The 21,868-nt window shown below is 42.2% G+C and overlaps 1 non-coding gene and 2 pseudogenes across 1 annotated transcript; all 3 read left to right on the top strand.

Moving 5' to 3' along the window:
• Window positions 1-2,710: 2,710 nt before the first annotated feature.
• LOC128363561 (uncharacterized) lies at window positions 2,711-2,886 on the top strand (annotated as a pseudogene).
• A 411-nt stretch (window positions 2,887-3,297) lies between these two features.
• On the top strand, window positions 3,298-3,461 carry LOC128363551 (U1 spliceosomal RNA). Its single transcript, XR_008321706.1, has one exon. It is a non-coding gene; the product is annotated as a U1 spliceosomal RNA (small nuclear RNA).
• Window positions 3,462-3,681: 220 nt separating this feature from the next.
• LOC128363560 (uncharacterized) lies at window positions 3,682-3,887 on the top strand (annotated as a pseudogene).
• The last annotated feature ends 17,981 nt before the right edge of the window (window positions 3,888-21,868 follow it).

Genomic DNA, 21,868 nt, shown 5'->3' with positions numbered 1-21,868 from the left:
TTTATTCTGTCTGAGCTGCACTCTCAGTGCCTGTCCTTGTTATTCATAGCTTCACTGAATTGCCCCATTGTTAGATTTACTCTGTGCTTTATTTTGAAAGGTGTTTGCGTTCCTTATTCTCAGGAGGGAGCTCTCTTGCCAATTTCCTTCTTGGCTAAGCAAAACTAGCTATCAACACTACACACAAGGCTACACACAAGGAAGGGATGTTATTGATTTTCCAACTTTGTTCCAAACCTGGGTAACAACTAGAATTTCTATTGACGTTATGTATCATTAAAGTGAACAAAAGAGAAAAAATATATGTGTCTGTCCTGGTTCCTCTCTTTCTTCCCACACCCTTTCTCTTTCTGTTGGTCCTTAAATGCATACAGTACTTTCTCATGGAATAAGCTGGATGTGTATGCAGCCTTTTTGTTTGTCCATTAAGGTGATAGCAACACACTTGTGCCAAAGTTATCTGTATGGTACATTTGAAAGAATGCAAATAAAAAAAGTTTTGGATTGTAAGATGACACTTAGCAGGAAGGTAATTAATAAAGTGAAGCATCCATGAATCCATACTAGAATATTTATCTCCTAGTAGCGCAAGGATGACACGCAACATCGTGAAGCATTTCCACATTTTGACCCTTGCTCCTCTGGAACACCTGAATGGTGTGCCTTTGCCTTTGGTTGTGCTGACCTCTGCGAATTCCCCAAATGTGGGAATCTCGATTGCATAATTTCTGGTAGTGGGGGACTGCATTTGCACTCTCCCCTGATAAGTTGTTGAAAGAAAACTGAACGCTTTCTGAGGTTAGAAATCAAGTGAGAAATTGGTGAATTCTCCATTGACTCGTGTAGAGACGGATGTCCTTTTGAACACAAAACGGTCGTCTTATCTTTTGATAGAATGCAGCTCCAAGTTACTTCCTCGCATTGGACTCTGTGACACCGTGAGCGGGACTGACGCTGCAGAGGATCACTCCTTCAACTCCGACACACTGTATGGGGTGAGCCAGCAAAAAATACCATCAAAAGACTTTGCAAACAGTGGCTCACCCTAGCCGCCATCAAAGACGCCACATGGACCTCCAGAAACTTGCTGGTAAGAAAGCACATGCAGATCCCCCCAGTGGCTGTGATCCGAATGGCCGCAGCTGCAGGCGGCGGGCCTAGGACACAGCCACAAAGAAAAATTGCCTCTGTGCCCATTCGGATGAAGGAGCCGGAGCCACACAGCAAAAGGTCACAGCAGCAGCGGCCTGGCTCTCCGGGTGAGGCAGGTGGGAAGGAGCATCAGGGCGAGGATCTCCTCTGACCACCACGACAGCATCCCGAGAGACCAAATGTTTGAGGGAGCAGAATGAGTTATCCTTGGTAGGGACTCACTGCGCTCCTGCACAAAGATGACATCGAAAAAAAGACCTTTTAACTGATGCACTCCTTTTTATGGACTTTTAATGGACACTCAATCACATAAAAACCTGACATATGTTTTACAAATGAATAGCTATTTAACCTGTATTACCATTTTAGAACAATTGGTTTTATTGTTTTAAATATGGTTTTACATACTGCACATATTTATTGTAATTCATTGTATATACTGTGTCCACATGTGAATATTTTATCTAAAATGTAAATCATTGTTTGAAATAATTTGAACGAGTGTCAATAAAACTTTTTCGAAAGAATTTAATATATGCGTGACATCAGGAAGTGGTCTGTGGAAACTCAACTGCTCCCTTTTAGAAGATAGGGAGTTAGTTAGGCAGTTCAGGGAGCGGTACAAAGAGTGGCAGACCCTTCAAGACTTCTACGAAACACGTGCACACTGGTGGGAAATGGTGAAGGGAAAGACGCAGACTTTCTTTAGGCAGGCAGGTAAGAAACGTAAGGACAGGGAATACAGACGCATGATGGGACTGCAGAAACGACTACAACGTTATTTTAACCTAAACCAGATTGGCATGGATTTTAATGAGGAAATTAAGCAAGTCAAAAAAGAGATGTCGGTTTTATCAGAAACTAAAAGCAAAGGTGTCATTTTAAGGAGCAGAGAACGGGAAATAGAGGAGGGTAAAAAGTGCACAAGGTATTTTTTCAGGAAAATTATGAATAAAGGGGGGGGGGGGGGGCATTACAAAGCTGAAAAAAGAAAATGGGTGCACAACTGAAACAAACGGTCGAAACGGCCGTAGCTGCAGGCGGCGGGCCTAGGACACAGCCACAAAGAAGAATCGCCTCTGTGCCCATTCGGATGAAGGAGTCGGAGCCACACAGCAAAAGGTCACAGCAGCAGCGGCCTGGCTCTCCGGGTGAGGCAGGTGGGAAGGAGCATCAGGGCGAGGATCTCCTCTGACCACCACGACAGCATCCCGAGAGACCAAATGTTTGGGGGAGCAGAATGAGTTACCCTTGGTAGGGACTCACTGCGCTCCTGCACAAAGATGGAATTGAAAAAAAAGAAACCCTTTTTAACTGATGCACTCCCTTTTTATGGACTTTTAATGGACACTCACTCACATCACACCTGACATATGTTTTACAAATGAACAACTATTTAACCTGTATTACCATTTTAGAACAATTGGTTTTATTGTTTTGAATATGGTTTTACATACTGCACATATTTATTGTAATTCATTGTATATACTATGTCCACATGTGAATATTTTATCTAAACTGTGAATCATTGTTTGAAATAATTTGAACGAGTGTCAATAAAACTTTTTCGAAAGAAAAAAGTCTGTTCTTATCAGTTTAATATCTGATACGTCCCCTACCCGGGGACCATATATTAAATTGATTTTTGGAGCAGGGAGATGGAATAGGGGCTTGCTCCGTCCACTCCACGCATCGACCCGGTATTGCAGTACCTCCAGGAACGGTGCACCCCCCTCTCTCTATGTTTAATATGAAAAATAGACTTAACTGAGTAGGTAGGCCGGTCTAGCAGCACTGATGAGTTTAGATGCATTTCAAGGTTGTTCAAGCACCCCTGAAGACGAGTAAATTATCTTTGTTTCCTGTGAATTATTTGATACAACTTTAATTATTATGCGAGCCTGATCCTAGAATTGCCCATGACTGCCAATGTACAATTGAGTAGCTATGTCAACACTGTAGTGAGGTTGCACACTCTAGAAATCTGTGCTCATATACAGCAATCCTTTGTAATCCTTATTCATAGAGCAGGAAGCTGCATGCAAAGTTGTGACTCTGCAGATCCACAGCCTCATGCGGCGTGTGTGTTTGGATGATGTTTGCCGTGTCTGTGAAAGACTTCCTCGGCTCGGATCTGTACAACTCATACTTACCTGGCAAGGGAGATACCATGATCAAGAAGGTGGTTCACCCAGGGCGAGGCTCAGCCATTGCACTCCGGTTGTGCTGACCTCTGCGAATTCCCCAAATGTGGGAATCTCGATTGCATAATTTCTGGTAGTGGGGGACTGCGTTCGCGCTCTCCCCTGACAAGTTGTTGAAAGAAAACTAAACGCTTTCTGAGGTGAGAAATTGGTGAATTCTCCATTGACTCGTGTAGAGACGGATGTCCTTTTGAACACTAAACGGTCGTCTTATCTTTTGATAGAATGCAGCTCCAAGTTACTTCCTCGCATTGGACTCTGTGACACCGTGAGCGGGACTGACGCTGCAGAGGATCACTCCTTCAACTCCGACACTTTTCCGGTTATCGCTTCTCGGCCTTTTGGCTAAGATCAAGTGTAGTATCTGTTCTTATCAGTTTAATATCTGATACGTCCCTTATAAGAGAACAACATATTAAACTGATTTTTAGCACCTGGAGTTGAAAGAGGGGCTTGCTCCGTTCACTCCGCGCATTGAACGGCTTGCTCCTTTCACTCCGTGCATCAACCCGGTATTGCAGTGCTACATTATTATTATTATTATTACTAATAATAATAATATAATCAGTAAAATTAAGTTGAATCAGTTAACTTACCTCAGAATCTGAGGAGGAGGCAGGAGCAGCCTGAACTTCAGGGGCCTCAGGAGGGGCGGATTGGTCGGGGGTTGCCGGACCGGATGGCTCAGACTTGGGTGCGTCAGCTGGATGACCTGACCGGGCTGCTGGAGTATTGGGCGTAAAGATGGTGGGATCCTCCTCATCCACTTCGATACCCTCGTTGACGTTTTTGAGTGCGTAGATGGCAGCAGCCTCGTCCGGAGTGTCAGGGTCCAAGCTGACATCCTTAAGCACCCTGTTAGTCTGCTGGTACAGGTACTCAACCCCGATGGGCTCCCCTGTCACAACAAAAAACAAAGGATTTGAGAAATGCTACTTGTCTTTTTGTTTTGTTTTGCATTCATGATCTGAGACTAAAGTGAAGACACATCACTTGAAGTTGTCAGGTCACGTACTTGTGTATGCAGCAGGCTTGGGGAAGTCCTTAACCATCTGAAGGCCAAGCACCCTTTGGCTCTTCTGATTAAGGACGTGCTTGAGGTGGCCACTGTAGGAGTGCAGAGGTGCCATCTGTTGTCCCTCAGCTGCATCTGGCGGTGCAGCTGCTACTGCGCGGTCTGCGTTCCATTTCACCAGTCCATCAACCAGGAACGCTTGAAAGTACTTTGCACTTGCTCTTGTTCCTGAGGAAGGAGGTTTCACATGAAAAAGTGAATTTTCATTTCTATGAGAACACAGAATATATTTTATCACGAAGCCATGGCACACATTCAGATACCTGGGATGAACCGGTTGAGGTGGCGGTGGAAGGACTCCAAAGATGTGGAGTCTGTCGCGCAGCGATAAACCAGCAGGATGACTCCGCCCTTGGTCAGCCTGCCGGTCTGGGTGTACAGCTGCACGCCTGCAGGTACTCCTCCTTGGTGATCCTCTGGATCACGTCGGCGTCAGTCAGGCTGACCATCCCGTGTCTCCCCTCCAGCTGGGACCGCTTAGCCTCAGTGAGACGGCTGGCATCTCCGGGGTCCACCTTGAAGATGCAGTGAGACAGCTGCCTCATGAAGGCAGGGTACAGCTCGTGGCTTTGGGTGGTGACACCTACAGAGAAACGTCTAATCAGGTGCCAGATGTCAAGTCTGACCACGAGTTGTCCCCACTCCTGTGATGCAGAAATATAATAATATGTTAAATCATTAATATTACATTTAAACTGTCATTGGGAGCATTAGAATTTACAGTTTCTCTTTCACACCTGAAACAAGGCAGCTGTCTTTGATAAGCCATCTCTTTTGCAGCAGTCACGGTCCACGTAGATGACCTCTGGAGGGGGAACCCCGGTGAGTTGGTACCGCCTCATCAAACCGGCCGCCATCCTGGACAGGCCCTCAGAGCCCTCGGAGCATGTGAGGACGCTCATGAGGACCTGCCCGTGCTCGTTACCGACATTGGTTACCCAATCGGCCGTGTCTGAGGCGGCACCTGCGAGCTTCTTCGTCACCTGGCAGGGGGACAGAGAGAAAGAGAGGGGATTTCAAAAGTTAATGTCAGTGTGCGTGCGTGCGCGCAGACAGACGGAGCTGTGGTGTAAAATATGAAATTGTGAGACACAACTTGCCATCTTGGTTGAATCCATCTTTAAGATGGATCCAAAGGTGGACGTGATCCTGGCCTTGAACTCATCCAGCCGCGTCAGGACATCATATCCAAAGACCATCAGCAGCCAGATGGGTGATGGCACAGGGGGCATTTGGGGAGGTGGTGGAAAATGCCCCCTCATGTTGGACAAGGCCAGGAACTGCTTGCACACGACGAGGTAGCTGATCGCTTTCCGCATCCAGGCGTCAGAGTGTTGCTCCCGCAGGGTGTTGTACAGCTGATTCGCACTGTTGCCCAGAGTGCGGGACTTCAGCTGTCCAACCACCCTCAGGTCACAGGACAGCCTGCAGAAGCACAACACAAAAGTTATATACACATTTATCACAACAAACACACTTCTTATTGTTATATATACGTATATATAACAATAAGAAGTCTGTCTTACTTGTTCGTCAGTACAGCTGGAAACTGGCAGCTGTAAGTGGGGGACAGCTGCCTGATGATGCCCTGTGACCATCCGCCGACCTTCTTCGTGCATCGACGGCACTCCATCCTCTGGATGGTCCTGTAGAGCCAAGCCTTTGTCAGGGACCCTGTGCAAAAAGGCTGGGGGCATATCAGCTGCAGACCCCAGATCCTGTGAGGCATCCACAAGAACAGCCGACATGCGAAGAAGGGGTCGGGGGACGGGGGAGGCTGATTGTAGATCGGCCGGGCTTGGGGAGGGTACCACCAGAGGTTCAGCTCATTGATGAGCTGAGCCCTCCCCGTGCTGTTCCTGGTAAACAGCACCCGACCAATCCACTGCTGGTGCTCCGCAGTGAGAGCTGCCCGCCAGGACACAGGCAGCAACTGGAGGGAGAACAAGAGAAACATACAAAACACTTTAATATTTTAGGAAATGACTTTATGGGTGAGGACAGCAGTGACCTCTGAGACCTGACAGGTAACATGTACTGTTTGACAGACAGCTTTACCTCAGCACTGCTAGCAGGTGGTGGGGGAGGGAGGAAGGCGGGCCCGGGCATCTCCTCCAAGTCTTCTCTGGGTGGTGGTAGCGGTGGTCCTGGTGTGGAGGGAGCTGGTGACTCTGCGGGCTGGTCCGAGATGAGGGCTGCCGGAGGTTCCGTGGGGTGGTGGTGCTGCTCCTGGGATGCTTCCAGCAGCTCCTCATCGTTGGGTTCCTGCACGGCAGAGACACCAGCCCCCTCAAGCGGTGCTGCGGTGGCAGCGGCGATGGCAGGAGGTGGATGTGGCGGTCGGGGAGAGAGAGAGGGGCCTGTACTTGGGAGGCTTAAAGAGAAATACATTGTTTCAATAAGATGAAAAAAAAGATAAGAGACTTGCAGACAGCAGCATGCTTTTACTGTTTAACAATATAGAATGGATTCAAAAGTAGAAATCAGTAAATTACTTTTAAAACAAGTTCAATAATCTCAAATATTTGCAGTGTATAGAGCAAAATATTAAGAGCAGTCAAAATGAATCCCAGCCTCTCTTTCATAAACAATAGTCCACATCTAACACTTTATTTTTACTACTTACACTCTTCTATGTCAACTACCGCCTTGACCAGCTCTTCATCTGAAGGCTCCACAGATGACTTTGAGGGAAGAGCTGGTCTGGAGGAGGCTGCAATCACACAGTCAGAGGGAATCAACAAACAGTCAAGTTGAACTCTGTGATGTGATTAGACTGCACTGGAACTTGCCTGGAAATGCAGGTTTTGGTGTTAACAGCTTCTACACCTTGGCCTGCATTTCTAACCCAGACAGAGAACGCCGCCCGGACAGAAAGGCCTTGATCACAGGGCCAAGAGGTCTACAATGAGAAGAAATGACACACAACAGCATGTACAGTGTCACAACATTACAAATACTTTTCTGCAGAGAGTGCATCTATTCATTTGCAACTAACATCACAGCTTTAAAACACGTACGTTGATGCACTCTTGATGGCCCAGACAGAGGCTGTGCTGCTGCTGGTGGTGGTGATGCTGGTGGTGGTGCTGGTGGCAGCTGTGGCAGCTGTTGCGGCAGCAGTGGTGGACAATCCAGCAGCAGCAGGAGCAGCTCTCTACCTGTCTCTCTTCCAGATGTACCAGACGGCGTTCTCCATCTGCGTCCCGGGAGCTGGGACCTTCCTCCGGAGGTAATTGACAAACCTGTGCAAATCAGACAGCTTGTTAGATGAATCTAATCACCACAGGAGCTACATAACTATTCACATGTTATTACATTTTACCTGATTTTCTTCGGGTCCTCCGACTCGTACAGGCTCTGCAGGGTCTCTGATTTGAAGTCCCCAAAGCCAACAAGTGCCTGTCCCTCCTGACCGGGCTGGAGGGACTTTGCCTGCACCTCCTCGAACACACGGTGGAACCTGACTGCCTCCACGAAGTCAGGGTACGCTGAGGAGTAGCGGACAAGGGCATCCTGTAAATTCACACAGAAGTAAAGCTGTCATCACTCTTATAACTGTTGTATAAATATCAGACTGAAGGCTCTGACTCTACCTTGTTGGCCATTAGAGGGTACTGAGACCCAGTCCTCTCTCGCTCCTTCTGGTGGGAGGCGACCAGGTTGATAGTGTAGCCCACGTCGTTCTCCAGGAGAAAGTGGAAGATCTTGCCCTGGTACTTGCCAAACTGGATGTTCCACCGGCTCAGGACGAGGGTGGTGTTTGAGGTGTCGCCACCCTCGGAGGCGACGTGGGCCCAGGCCTCCACATCCACCTCCTCCGGCTTCTTGGCCCTGTACCCCCAACTGCGTGCTGGGGGGCCAGGGCTTGTGCTTCAGGTGAAGCCTTTAATAGGAGAGTCCCGTTGGGGGCTCTCCTAAAAGTTGGGTGCTCCATCTAAGCAGACAAAATGAACGTCAGCTTTATGATAAGTACAGATATGAAATGCAAATGGTGATGAAGACACAACATGTAGTACTTACATTTATACTTTCAAAAATGATGTGTATAAATTCAAGAAGACAACACAGTTACATTAGTGTTCAGCTGTACTCATAATTTCTCTCTTTTAAGTGTCACTGTGTGTGTGAAAAGTGCTGTGTGTGTGTGTGTGTGAGAAAGTAATACAGCAACTTACAACATAGGTTTATATAGGTTTAATAATGTCTCTAGAGGATTTATATGTGACAGGTGTAAAAATATAATGCACTCAATAAATATTCATTGATTTTTTACATGCTTTATGGCACCTGTCATGTCTTCTATGTGTCAACGCGGTCGCTATTAGCCGCCAAGTACACATTTATAAGTCTGTTACAAACACATATGTAAAAATAAATAAATAAATTAATTTAACCGATGGAAGAAAGACATTATGTGCACTTTACAAGTAATAGCGGGTCCTAGCAAGACCGCGCCGTCATTAACGGCAAAACCTCAGCTAGCAATAAAGCTATTTAAGAGTAAAGGTGGAATAATGTGACAACGGGAAGCAAAATTAAACCGTAATATTTTTATTTTACACGGCATAATATTCGGCTACTAAATTAAGCACTGTAGATAAGTTTTAAGTGATTTTTACACTTACCAAATCCTCTCCTGTCAAATCCGAAGGCAGAATGACAGCAGCAGAGCGTGCAGAAAAGATGGCGGAGAATTGGGACAAATCCGGCTCTCCTATTGGTTGCCAATAGTTGGATTCTCGAAATTGCGACAAATCCAGGAACCTGATTGGCTGGGCCAATTTGGTCACGGGACCGCCGCTGCAAACAGCCATTGGCCCAGCCTGAGCTAGGAATTGGGACAATTGGGACAACAAACAACATTTTTACAGAGGCGCAACGCATTGTAACTTGAAAGTTAATAATAAAAAATAGAAATAAAAAACCCATCCATTTTCTGCAGCTTCTTTGATATCAAGTAATGGTAGGATCCGACTGAGTAGGGAAACCCAAACATCCTTCACCCCGGTAACACCTTCCAGTTCCTCATGGGGGATTTCATATGTAGTCCCTCCAGCATGTTCTGGGTCTGCCCCGGCAAATCTCATCTACACCTGGTGTCTCACCACTGAGGAGCTTTTTGACTAATGGCGCTTTTCCATTAAACAGTTGTAGCACTACTCAGCTCGACTCAACGGTGCGGTACCAGGAACGACCTTTTCCATAACTTCATAGTACCTACTCAACGTGGGCGGGGTCGTCATAGCACGGCTGTGAAATGAGTAGAGTCAAGTTGAGTCGAACCGAGTAGTGCTAGAACTGTTTACTGGAGAAGCCCCATAAGACTGGCTATCAGTACTCAATAGCTTTAAGGTATCAACTGAAATAAATTGATACCAAGTAGTATCGAAATGTCTCCCGTCAAATGATACCTGCAATTGATCCTTTTTGCATCTAGCTAGAAAATATGACTATTTGTATGGACTCACAGCCAATCAACGCAAGTGTTTTTTGATTTAATGTGACATGTGATTGGCCTACTGCCACAGCACCTACAACCCATCTGTGGTGGTGAAGTCGTGGTGAATTTGAGTTAGCATGCTTAGCAGTTCAGCAGCCAAGATGCCATCTAAACACTCTGAAGTGTGGCTACACTACATGCCTGTTAAGCAGGAAAAAAGCAAGTGCTCAAAATGTGTAATGGGTATCAATAAAGTACTCAATTGGTATCAGTATCACTTTAAGGGTACTTGGATTGGTACTGGTATCGTAATTTTTTTAACGATACCCAGCCCTATTTTTAATTTCTAAAAAACCTCTGTCACGGATATGAGTGAGGCATCCCCTGAGTCGTCCAACTCTTCCTCCTCTGAAGAGGATTAGGGTTAGGGTTTTGGGCAGGTTTAGGAGATCCTCAAAATGTTCCTTCCACCACCTGACAATGTCCCCAGTCAAATTCAGCAGTTCTACACCCTTGCTGAAAATAACCTTATCTAAGCTTGTTCTGCTTGCCCTTCCTGAGCCACCTTATGGTTTGCCATAACTTTTTTGATGAACTGAAAATCGTTCTTCATGGCCTTCCAAAAATCTAAAATATTGTAAAAGTTTTTTTGTTTTTTTTAAAGTCATCAGTCATAAAAAAATGAAAATAAAATTAAAAAAAAAACTTCTTCTCCAATTGATCAATTATTGTCTTTTTCCAGAGATAAAAGCCAGTAAACATTTTACTCTGCAGATTACTGCTTTGGTTTCCAACATCCCAGTTATATTTGGGCAGCTCTCTGAATCAACTTAGTTTTAATTTATTTTGGGTGGTGTAAGGACTAAAGCTGACATTCAAACAGTGTATTTGTTCATGTTTACAGAAAAGATTTGATGCTGTTGAGCTGAGAATGCATTGGTAAATTAAAACAGGAGTGAACCACACAAACAGGTGTCGAGTAATGACAAACTACACAAGATAAAGGTTGACATTCTCCATGTGCATGACAGTTTAGTATATCTGCTTCAGATAAACAGAACAGAAAAGGGAGGGAGTGTGTGAGTCAGTGGTGCAAACTCCAATAATCATTGCATTGAACTAAGAAATTATGCTTATGAATTTTGTTGGAGAGGTCCTGCTTTTGTAATTATCTGGCAGCAGTGATGAGTAGAATATAGTATCATGGTCAACTAATTGTAGTGCAGCATGTATGTTGGCTAATAAAGCACCTTCATTAACTTAAAGGACAGCACTCACATACATATACTTTGGTCGAGTGGAGGTGTTTCAGCCAACTACACATTTTTGCTCTTCATCTTTCCTCTGCCAGCTCTTAAACCACCTCCTCTCTCTCTCCCCTCCAGCCTCTTACCATAATCCAAGCTGTCCCGAGTAGCCACTGACTGTCTTACTAATGAACAATTCTGTCTTTGACACTCACCTCACAGCAGCAAAGCTATGGGAAATGTCAGCTCTGCCTAACTTCTCAGCCAAGTTCAAACTTCCCAATGTCAAACTTTGGAGTATTGCTTTAAAGCCTGAGTCTAAGAGAAGCAGGGGACATATTAGATTCTAAATGTTCAGGCACAGGTATAGGAACTCAAGATTATGTGGATTTGATTTGAATTTCCTGTGCTTAATAAAAACTCCTGGGCTTGTGGACAGAAAAAGCAAGTGTGATAGGCTATGTAGGCGCAAGTATGTGTACCCTATTTTTGAGGGGGACAGGGGATCTTTTTGGGGAGATAGCAGATCAACAGTATGCCACACAGAAGTGGTATCATTTGAAAGCAATTTAATGTGAGATGCAGCTCAGCACTGTGTATCAAGTGTTTCTTGTCATAAATCTGTAATAAACATGTTTTGGTTAGGCGCCTATGCAAATTTTTAAATGTGAATGTATGTTCTTAGTATTTAGGGGATTAGAACATTATGATGGAAGTATATGATGGCTAGTCCCATGCTCAATTATGTCTCAAAAGTTGTTGCAGCAGTTTTTTGGTTGATACCATCTGCTACACTGATTTCTGATCAGTCAGGAATTGATAAAAAATAATCCCTCCAAAATACCATATTAATAGGCCAAAACCATGAGGAACACCATCGAAAAATGTATGCTGTGATTTGGAGATTCATGTAAGAATGACATTTTTCAGTGATTGAATGGTTATCACTTTAGTTCTGGACTTTGCTCAGCACTGGCCATGGTGATAATACAGCTGTAGGCTACCAGTAAGCTACACTATGTTATTTTTGAATAACACTGCACTGGACAGACGCAAGTAGGCAGGGGTGTACTGGAAAAAAATTCTGGGAGAATCATCGATTCTAGTTTTGATTTCAAAGGTCGAAATCGAACACTCATTTAGACTTTAGAATCAAAATCAAGATACCCCCTAATACTTATTATTGCTGGACTGGATCATTCATGTTAATTATAACACCTTTGTTGCACTACTAAGATGCTTTACATAAAAAAAGTACCTATGAAGATCCAGCATACATGTAAGACAGGCAGTGGCACCAGAACAACTGTATAGGATCTAGGCATCAGCTGTTATCAATAAAACCTGCACTGCGATACATTACACCTGTTGTAAGATACAGTAGGTAGCAACACTTACACAAAGCCATCTTTCAAGTTATGTTTGATCAGCTCAGATATGATAAGCAGTCTTATATTCAGCTAATCAGAATGTGTCCCCACATTGATGCTCCTTTCAATTTGATAGTTGCACATGAATTGAAATTTTCCACATGTCAGAGGTGATAGATGTACTGTATAAATCAAGACCAAGAGTGCCACGCCTATTCTGTGATATCTGCATTTACAAGTCTGAGAACCGAAATATTAAAATCATACAACGTTATAGTGTTGTGATTGCATCATGTTGAACTCCAGATAGCCTTATATGAAATAATTCTCTTTTATGACTTATTCAGTTGTATTCTGAAAGAGAGACAACTCTATTCAATCGCCTTTCTGACATTGAGCGCCACACAAGCTGTGATCCTCAAACACATCGTCACAAGAGAGTGTCAGATTTCTTTTTTGCTCCCATTTCTAGATTTCCTTTCTTTTCTTGTCTTGCAAAGTTTCGCCTTTAATATTTTTCTTTGTCTTTTCATCTTTTTCTCAATATCTTTGCTCTCTTCTGTCTTGCCCCCTCTTCCCTCGACAAATCTTTTGCTCCAACATCCTTTGCGCTCAGCAAGAAAGACGTCGCCATCGGGAGAAAAGTACAGCTACTGTTGCTCTTTTGAAGCATCACACAGCTTACAGCACGGGGGCACTGCCATGATCAGAGAGAAAGATAGAGAGAGGCAGGGAGACGAACAGAAATTGAGAGAGACAAGAGGAGACTGACGTGGGGAAGGAGGGGGAGACAGAAAAAGAAACAATGTCACTCACATACAGAGATATGAAGAGACAGGAAGTAAAAGTTGGCGAAAACATGCAACAGAGATGCTCTGTGTTTCAGAGAAATGAGTGAGAAAATTAGATGGAGAGAAAAAGATCAGGAAAAAAAAATAGGGAGAGATCATAGGGTTTGAGATTGAGCGAGTGTGCAAGAAAAGACCCTGAGGAGGGATCTACCTCCTCCAGCTCCTTATCTCCTGTTCCCAGGGTTTAGGAAGAGCTTAACAGAAGACCCAGTGACTCCATAAAATTCACATTCACAACTCCATTCAAGAGTGGGAAAAACCAGAGAGGAAAGTGATGACCAAGTGGTGAAAGGAAGAGAAAAATGGAGAAGAAAAGAGAGTCAAGGGATAAGGAATGGAAGATAAGTAGGAGATGTAGGATAAGAGCATAGAATGAAAAGAATGAAAACGAAGGGAGCTGTAGATTAGATTCCGTATCAAATAAATAAAAGATGTCTGTTAGCTTTCTGCATCAACATATTGTATGATGATTTGTCAGAAATTATTATGGTCCATTTGCATTCGAAATTGACATCTTTAGACTTCATCAATATGCACAGGGCTACTACTCAGTATGAGATGCGGTTGATGCCTGCTGACAAATAATGTGCTTCTTCATCAAGGTGAAACTGAAAGGAAATGATATTTATTTGGTCTGTTTCTTTGGTTTTTCATTGTGGTGACATCCAAAATAAAACATTTAAAAATACAAATAACACTCTCAACCACGAATATTGAGCTTTTTTTGGCCAGAGGGGATTTCTCCGGAGCCAGCTGCATTCTACTCGGGTACACTGAGTTGACCTTTTCACAGCAAGTAAACATGAGGTGCTGCCAGATGTGTATTTCGCTAGACCTTCTGGGACTAGAGCAAACCAGTCCTATCAGCTTGTTCACAGCTGTTGAAGTTGCTGTCTGGTTGTTTTTCTGAACATGCCCCTAACACCCTCAAATTTTGAAGTTACCCCAACAGCAGTAAAGATGTTATGTTATTTTTTTCAGTGGAGGCCTCCCGAAAAGGGATCCTTCGATCATGACACAATTTTTTTTCTGCACTTACAGAGCAAGTGAATGTAATGTAACAAACATCATTCTTGTTTCAGATAACAACATTTTTGAGGTCTCTTAAGACTGTATTCAGCACATCAAAACCCTACAAATAATATACTGCATTCTTTGCAAGCAAGATGTTCAGCTTATTTATTCTACTCTGTTGGCGTTTGTGTTTATTCTGTTTTCCCACTGTATTTGACATGAGCACCAAATGAACACCAGTTCTTGTTTAGAAAATACCATCAGATATCTTTGCGAGCCTAGTTTTTTTCCCATTTGGCTTACCTTGCTTTTTAGACTATAAAAATCTGACTTCTCTCACTTCTATTTCATCACTTTTCCGCTGCGAATGAAGTTGGAATCACTGAGTGAAATAAATGATAAGAGCTTTCAACTTGATTAACCTGGTCTGTCTATTTAAATCACCCATTTACATTCCACCCTCACATTTTGTATCTTTTTTTCTGCGATTAAGCTTTCCAATGAATTCATATCATTAGTAATTTATCAATATGTAATGGCCCACAGTGTTTTTTTAATACTTGAGGGTATGTACTATCTTGCAGTGCTCCCAATCTCCATTTAAACTCAATTTAAAAGTGAGAAAATAAACTGGCTCTGTAACAAATCAGTGCTAGGATTTCTAAAATGTCTTGTCTCACACATGCTAATGTTTTGCTTGTTTTTAGGGCAAAATAGGTGATTACATTCTGGGTCCATTTGCATATGAGCAACCACCTGTTTGCACCAAAACCAATGGATTTCTATCACTTGCACCATCTGGCACCCCTGTTTTAATTAACCTCAATACATGCTGGCAGGGATGTGAAATGGTCACTGCAGGTGGGAAATGTGACATGAAATAAAACTAAAAGGACAGCGAGAACCAGCCTGTTAACCTGAGGGATGATCAAGGGAGAAATTTTACTCCGACACACACAACAAGAGACAGACATTTACACAGAGAGCAGATGGGAAAGTATTGAAACTTGCTGAGATAAGTTAATGTTGGGAGTGGTGCAAAAAGCCACAGATTGATTGCAGAGTGTAAACATGGAAGGGGAATGATTGACAGATGAGGTAATTTGGGGATATGATTTGATCTGTGTGTGATTTGTATAGCTGTCGTTTTCCGAAATAAACCTAAATGTAATCTCCAACAGTACAAAGCAGCCCATTTTCATTTTTCAGATGAGATTTTAAAGTCCTTATCTAAAAACTGACTTTGGCTCCATTCAGTCACAGATAAGCAAACATTGTTCTCTCATGTTGTCTACCTATTAAGGGCCACTGAGTAGTAGTCTACATAACAAAGCTTGAAGTACAGTATGTAAGTTGGTTGAAAAACTAATATTTTCAGATGTTTATCCTACAAATAATGAGACTTCACCAGAAAAACAGCAGGACTAGCTTAAGCAAATTATCAAATACAGCAATAGGCATCCCAACCCATGTACTGACATAGGTTGTCTGTGTATGGTTAACAAACAGGATAGGAAAATAGCCTACACCCAACACTTTTGGCACATTCATCCAGCTCACATACCAAGAAACAGTCAACTGGATGGTCTGCTATATTTCCCAGATCTGGGCCACAAGCAAGCAATATCAATGCCGTATGTCAACCAAGAAAAAAATGATAAACCAAAACTGGCCCAAATCCTGAATACACATACCTATTGCTATTTTACATGTGGGCCATTACAGGATCACATCCATTTTGTCTAGGCCAGAAGAAGGCCAGCAGTGCCTACAGTGGCCCATTTCCGTAATTTTAAAACTGTATATTTATGTCTTCTAGCACAATGATTCCAAAACCAGAGGCACTTCTGCAGTCACCAAGAGGTACATGGAAAGATTCTGGAGTGCAAATTATTTGAGACAATGACAATTATCATTTGAACACCACATGTTGGGAAGAGTGGATGAAAACCAATAGTTGATAGAAACATAATTTATAAATGATTGACATTGTTTTTGATTCCACCAACTCCTGTGAAAATATCTGGATCTTCAGCTCGCTCAGTGTTTCACTATGTTCTACTCTTTCTCTACTAGCTAACTACTTTCCTAACTATGTTTGCTGTACTGGCCACCTAGAGTCCAATAAAGATGTTGGCTGTTAAACCACAACATTAATTATAATAGTGAGCTCTTCTGGTTATGTAAATGATCCTCTTTGTCTTTCAAGATCAATGATAGAATTAGTGTGACATCATTGCACAAAAGGACCCTGTACCTGCTACCAGATTTCATTAACACATGTCCAGAGTTCAAAATGTGAGGGGTCAGATAAAATTCTGTCAGACTGCTGGATAGCCCACTGCTCAAAAATATCAAAAAGTATATTTATATATGTATTATGTATAATGTCTTAATATGAATGAATTTGGACTTTAAATATGATACTACAATAAAATATATATACCATATATATACCATATCACCATCATCATGATAGCTTAAAGTTTTTTAAAGTTTTTTAGACTTTATGATAAATATTGGCATATTTTGGTCCAGCAGCTCTCACATTTCAGTAGTTTCTAGAAAACGTCTCCCACTCTGACAGCTTCCTCCGTGCAGATCTCTGTTCAGTATTATTTTGCGTTGCAGCTGATAGTGTGACAACACCTTCTGTGGGATACAATATAATAATAATATTATAGGGTATAATAGGGTATACTGCTCTCTCTATCTAATACTGTATGATTGTCACATAACCCCCTTGGTAACATTTATGGGAAATAAACTCATCCACAAACTGTGTGAGTGGAACTTCGAGTCTTATATAGAGATTTTAGGTAGCATGGATCATGTCAATGAACAGGTCTCGCAAGGGTACCTCCGCATGAACGGGTGAACGGGAGATTTTTTTCGAATTCAACGTGCAAAAATTAGTAAACCTCACAGAAAAAAGAAGTTGTAAAGGTTTTAGAATAAAAATGTTCTTGCATGAGGCCCATTATCTTTTTCAAGATTCAAGATTCAAGACAACTTTATTAATCCCTTGGAGGGCAATTCATTTGACAGCTCGCACCACAACATACTCATAAACAACAAGATAAAACACAGAAGAAGAGAGAAGAAGAGTCGGCAGCTGTGTGCAAAAAGTGCAAAATCTGTGTGCAAAGTCTGCAGGCCCTAGTCCAATAAACAGTTCATTAAGAGGTAGCCTATACAAGCTCTGAATGATACAGATACATTACAGTATCCAACTGCACAATGCAATAACATACAGATACAACTGGACCTCATATAGATTTGTTCAGTAGTCAGACAGCAGAGGGGATAAAGGACTTGGAAAAACGGTTACTCTTACAAGCGGGTTCGGCATAGCGACGCCCTGAAGGCAATAATGAAAATTCATTTCTTAAGATATGCCCAGAAGTATTCAAAATATTGTGTGACTTCCTCATGACCTGTAGTTCCTAGGTCTCTCTGCTTAAGTCTTTTTTTATCACAGGCATTCCTTTACCTTCAAAACCTGCCACCAACATAACTTGTCCACAAAGTTTTTTGCTTTTGTTTTGGTGTTTAATGTTGTAAAATGTGCTAATATGTGCTCATGTTGCTGGGGTTTTTTCCCCGTTCCCACACTGTACTCACGAGAGCACAGTCTGGGTGCTGCTTTTTTTTATCCCCCTCTCTCCTCGTTTTTGTTTCCCCTCTTTTTCCCCTCAGTCCTTGCTCAGTCATCCAGTTCTGTCTTGTTATGTATTGTATGTTGTAAATGTACGGACGGGTGATTGCTACAATTTCAATATACTTGTACTTGTACTTGTTATAATGACAAATAAATCCATTCCATTCCATAAGTTGTTTTTGTAAATATATTTATTATGGAAGGTTAAACTGAACCACTGACAGTATTTGGTTGTTTTGGTTGGAGATTTCCCTAGCATATGTATTGTCTAAAGTCACACAAAAAGGAGTTAAAAATTGAACCCCCTGACAAATACTCCAGCTTCAAAGTGCAACTTTACAACTGATGCCACCAAAGCCATCGACAGCTTGTGTGTATATCTCTAGATTAGCCTATAGCCACCACATACTCACTGATATGTACTGCCCCATGTTACAATGAGCCCAACAGCAGAATGAGATTCAATTCCAAGATCCCATTATATCCCAATATACACTAGCACTTGTAGACACATGGATGAGTGCCATTGTGGCCTTATTTCTGTGACACTCATGCGAGAAGTGCTCAGAGATGAGATTAAATCTGAGGACGGAGGCGGAGGATTTTTGAGGGCTTGCGAGTGAATGTAATTTAGTTTGGACAAGGTGACATGAGGGCCTTCATAAAAAAATTAGTCTACTGTGGTAAGTGAGGGCTTTGTTCTGACTGGAGTGGGAAAGTCAAAGGTCATTAGCGCTTTGAGGAACCCGGAGGCAGAAAAGATGAGGTGACCAGGACAGTAAAGTTACGTCAATCAAAGAAATCTCTATAAATAACCAAGGCTGGTGGTGAAATCATTTCAGCAGGGGGCAACATGAAACAGCTCCTTATTGAGGCTTCAAACCTTAGACAAGAGGTCAGAAAAAGAACAGATGGTCCATCGCATTACTAATTCAATTTTATGTATCTGTTGTTTCTCAGAGGTCGGAAAGTTCTGTCCTCTTCTTCCTTTTCTTCCAGTCAGCAGCAGTCAGCCACTGGACTGTACAGTGAGGTTGGATCTGTGTCTCTCTGTTGCCCCTTAATGTCTCTCTCTTTCAAATAAAGTTCCACATGAACACCTGTACCTGTTCACCTATCTGTTTTTCTCTTTCAGCATTTTCTTTCCCTCATTTTATCTCTATTACATGATGCATATTAGATGAGACTAGAGTTTCCCCTCTAATATATGATTCTCATTCTTTCTTTTTGTCTTTTTTTGGGACTCATTCTGTGGACAGCTTTGTCCTCTATGTCTGCTCTCTCTCTCTCCATTTTTCTCAGTTTCTTTGTTACGCTCTCTCCTCTTTTTGGTATTTCTGACCTGATTTATGTCTCTTGGCTTCTGATCCGAGTTTCCTTTCAGCATAAGAGGGTTTTAAATAGCTGTGATTGCAGAGGTTGGCAAGGTGCAACAAGAGGTCTTATCAGTCACTTAAACACCAATCTAACCTGCGACTTTAATTCCTTTTTCTAATTAAAGAGATACAGAGGTTTCAGTGTTACCTCTGCAATGCTGAAGAAAGAATATACACTCAAGCTGTTCTCAGCTGTGGTGTTCAGGCTGCGGATATCTGAGGTCAGACTGCATATTAGAAACAATGATAAAGTTTGGCAAAGTCGGTGCTTTATCAATTAATTCCTCCTGCAAAACATTTCAAGTTCATGTTCCTTTTTAAAAGGACACAGACAGGTGGTGTTTTAGTCCAACAGGAAATGTTTCTGACATTTCAAAACATTAAAGTTCTGTTCATTGATCCATCTAACCAGACACAGCAAATACTGTAAGACAGACCAGGTAAATCAATTTACAGGCTGCGGATGTTTGAATAAAGTCGAAATACAACTCCTCATTTTAGTTTGAATTGTAAAGGTTTCAAAAAATGTGTATATCTTGTATCTTTGTAGAGGATCTCAGTTGGAGTAAGTTTGGATTCACAGCTGTTACAATGGTATTCAATAACAACCCACAGTCACAGCAAAACATATCAAAATATCCATAGACTTGTCAAACTGTTTCTGCAACATAATCCATTTCACTGTGTTATAGTTTGTCCTGTACATTCCAACCAATCATCACTTCATCAATAATATGATACTACTATTGGAAGCTTGAAGGTACAAGGATGTGATAGTGTGACACTGTCTTTGGAACATACTAAACATAAAGAAGAGACATGAATTATGATGCAGGGGTGATTTGTTTTTCTATAGATGTTTTCAAATGTTTGTTGCACTCTCACTTGTCATTATAAAGTGCTTCAAGAGGTTCATACTGGGACACATTAAATTAATTATTCCCTCCACATCGGTCCGCTTTCGGCTTGCATACTAACCCAACAGATGTACAGAGCACGGCCCCTGGACCGCCTTATACCGCACCCTCTCCCATATGGAAAATAAGGATACCTACATCAGAATGCTGTTCATCCACTATAGTTCAGCATTCAATACAGTCATACCAAACAAACTAACACAGTAAATATTCAGCCTAGGCCTGGACCCCAAACTCTGTGACTTCTTTATCTGCTGATCAAAAATCAGATACTCTCAGGTGTACACATATATCTCTATATACTGGATCCTGGGTTAGACTGAACACGAAACATACGTTTATGCTAAATGGAATGGCAGTTTCAGGCTGGCAGCCAGTAGAGTGTAGACCACATACAGGGCAGGTGTATCATCTCTCTGTGTACTGAGCAGTGAATCCCCTGTTGTGAGACTTATCTGACATTCCCGGAAAACGGTAATGTAGCCTGAAATTCCATGTGCTGCAGAGCATCACAGCCACAGACATATTAAAGTTCACAGGAAAACATGGGCGACAGGATCAGGGTCTTGAAAAGTGTGTTAATCAGCTCACAGAGATTGCTCAAAGAGTTTTAACACCATGCTGGGTCATCATTATTGATGTGAACGACAATTAACTTCTTTGTCTGAGCTTACCCCTTCAAAAGTTACCATATACAGTATATGAATAACATATCTAATACACATGTTCCTTCCTTGGTAGTCCCATGGCACTATTTTTCGGTGGGTCGCCAGGTTGAGCCACTTAAAAATTAATATTTCTAAGAAAATTGGTTTCATTTCAGTCAGCATGACAACAAACAATAAGCTGAATGTGACTTTTGTAAGTGCAGATAAAATTAATGTAACTGACACACTGGTCTAACTACAAGAGTGAAGAAGATCAACATGAGGATGTAATATTGAAACAGTTTTTCTCTTTAAAAAAAAGAAAAAAAGAACTCTGCCCTCTTAAATGTCTCTCCAGCAGATGACTGTCTTGGAACAAGCCATTCAGCTCATAAAGCATGACCAGATCCCTCTCTGCTGAACACCCACGGGCACTCTAAGCTTTATTGTGGTTAAACTGAGAGCATTAAAAATTAACCAGCAAAGTACAATATTTCTACTGTATGTCATACTCACAGTAGGAAATAAATTCTCCTTGCCTCTAAGTTGGACCTCCATACAATGGCTTCTGTCCAGTAAGAATAAACTTTCTGCCATTTTCTCCTCAGCCTGCCAATACGTATTGAGGTTCAGTGAAACATAATGTTTAATACAAATGTTGGTGGTGGTGCAGTATGGTTGTAGCTATTCTTTTTCATTTCTCTAATGTGTTTGGGATCAGGGCCAACAAGATATACAGAATGTGTAAAAACAGACAATAGAATATAGATGAATCCAGGTTGTAGACTTCGATGGCAAGTCACTTGTAAAACTGCATATAACACTGTAAGAGGATCTCATTTTTAAGCACTCAATAAATGCCATTGAATTTAAGATTATAATCTAAAAAGAACTTAAACTTTTGAATTTAA

This window comes from Scomber japonicus, chromosome 8, assembly GCF_027409825.1.
Source record: "Scomber japonicus isolate fScoJap1 chromosome 8, fScoJap1.pri, whole genome shotgun sequence".
Lineage (NCBI taxonomy): Eukaryota > Metazoa > Chordata > Actinopteri > Scombriformes > Scombridae > Scomber > Scomber japonicus.
This window is presented reverse-complemented; position numbering and strand designations above follow the sequence as displayed.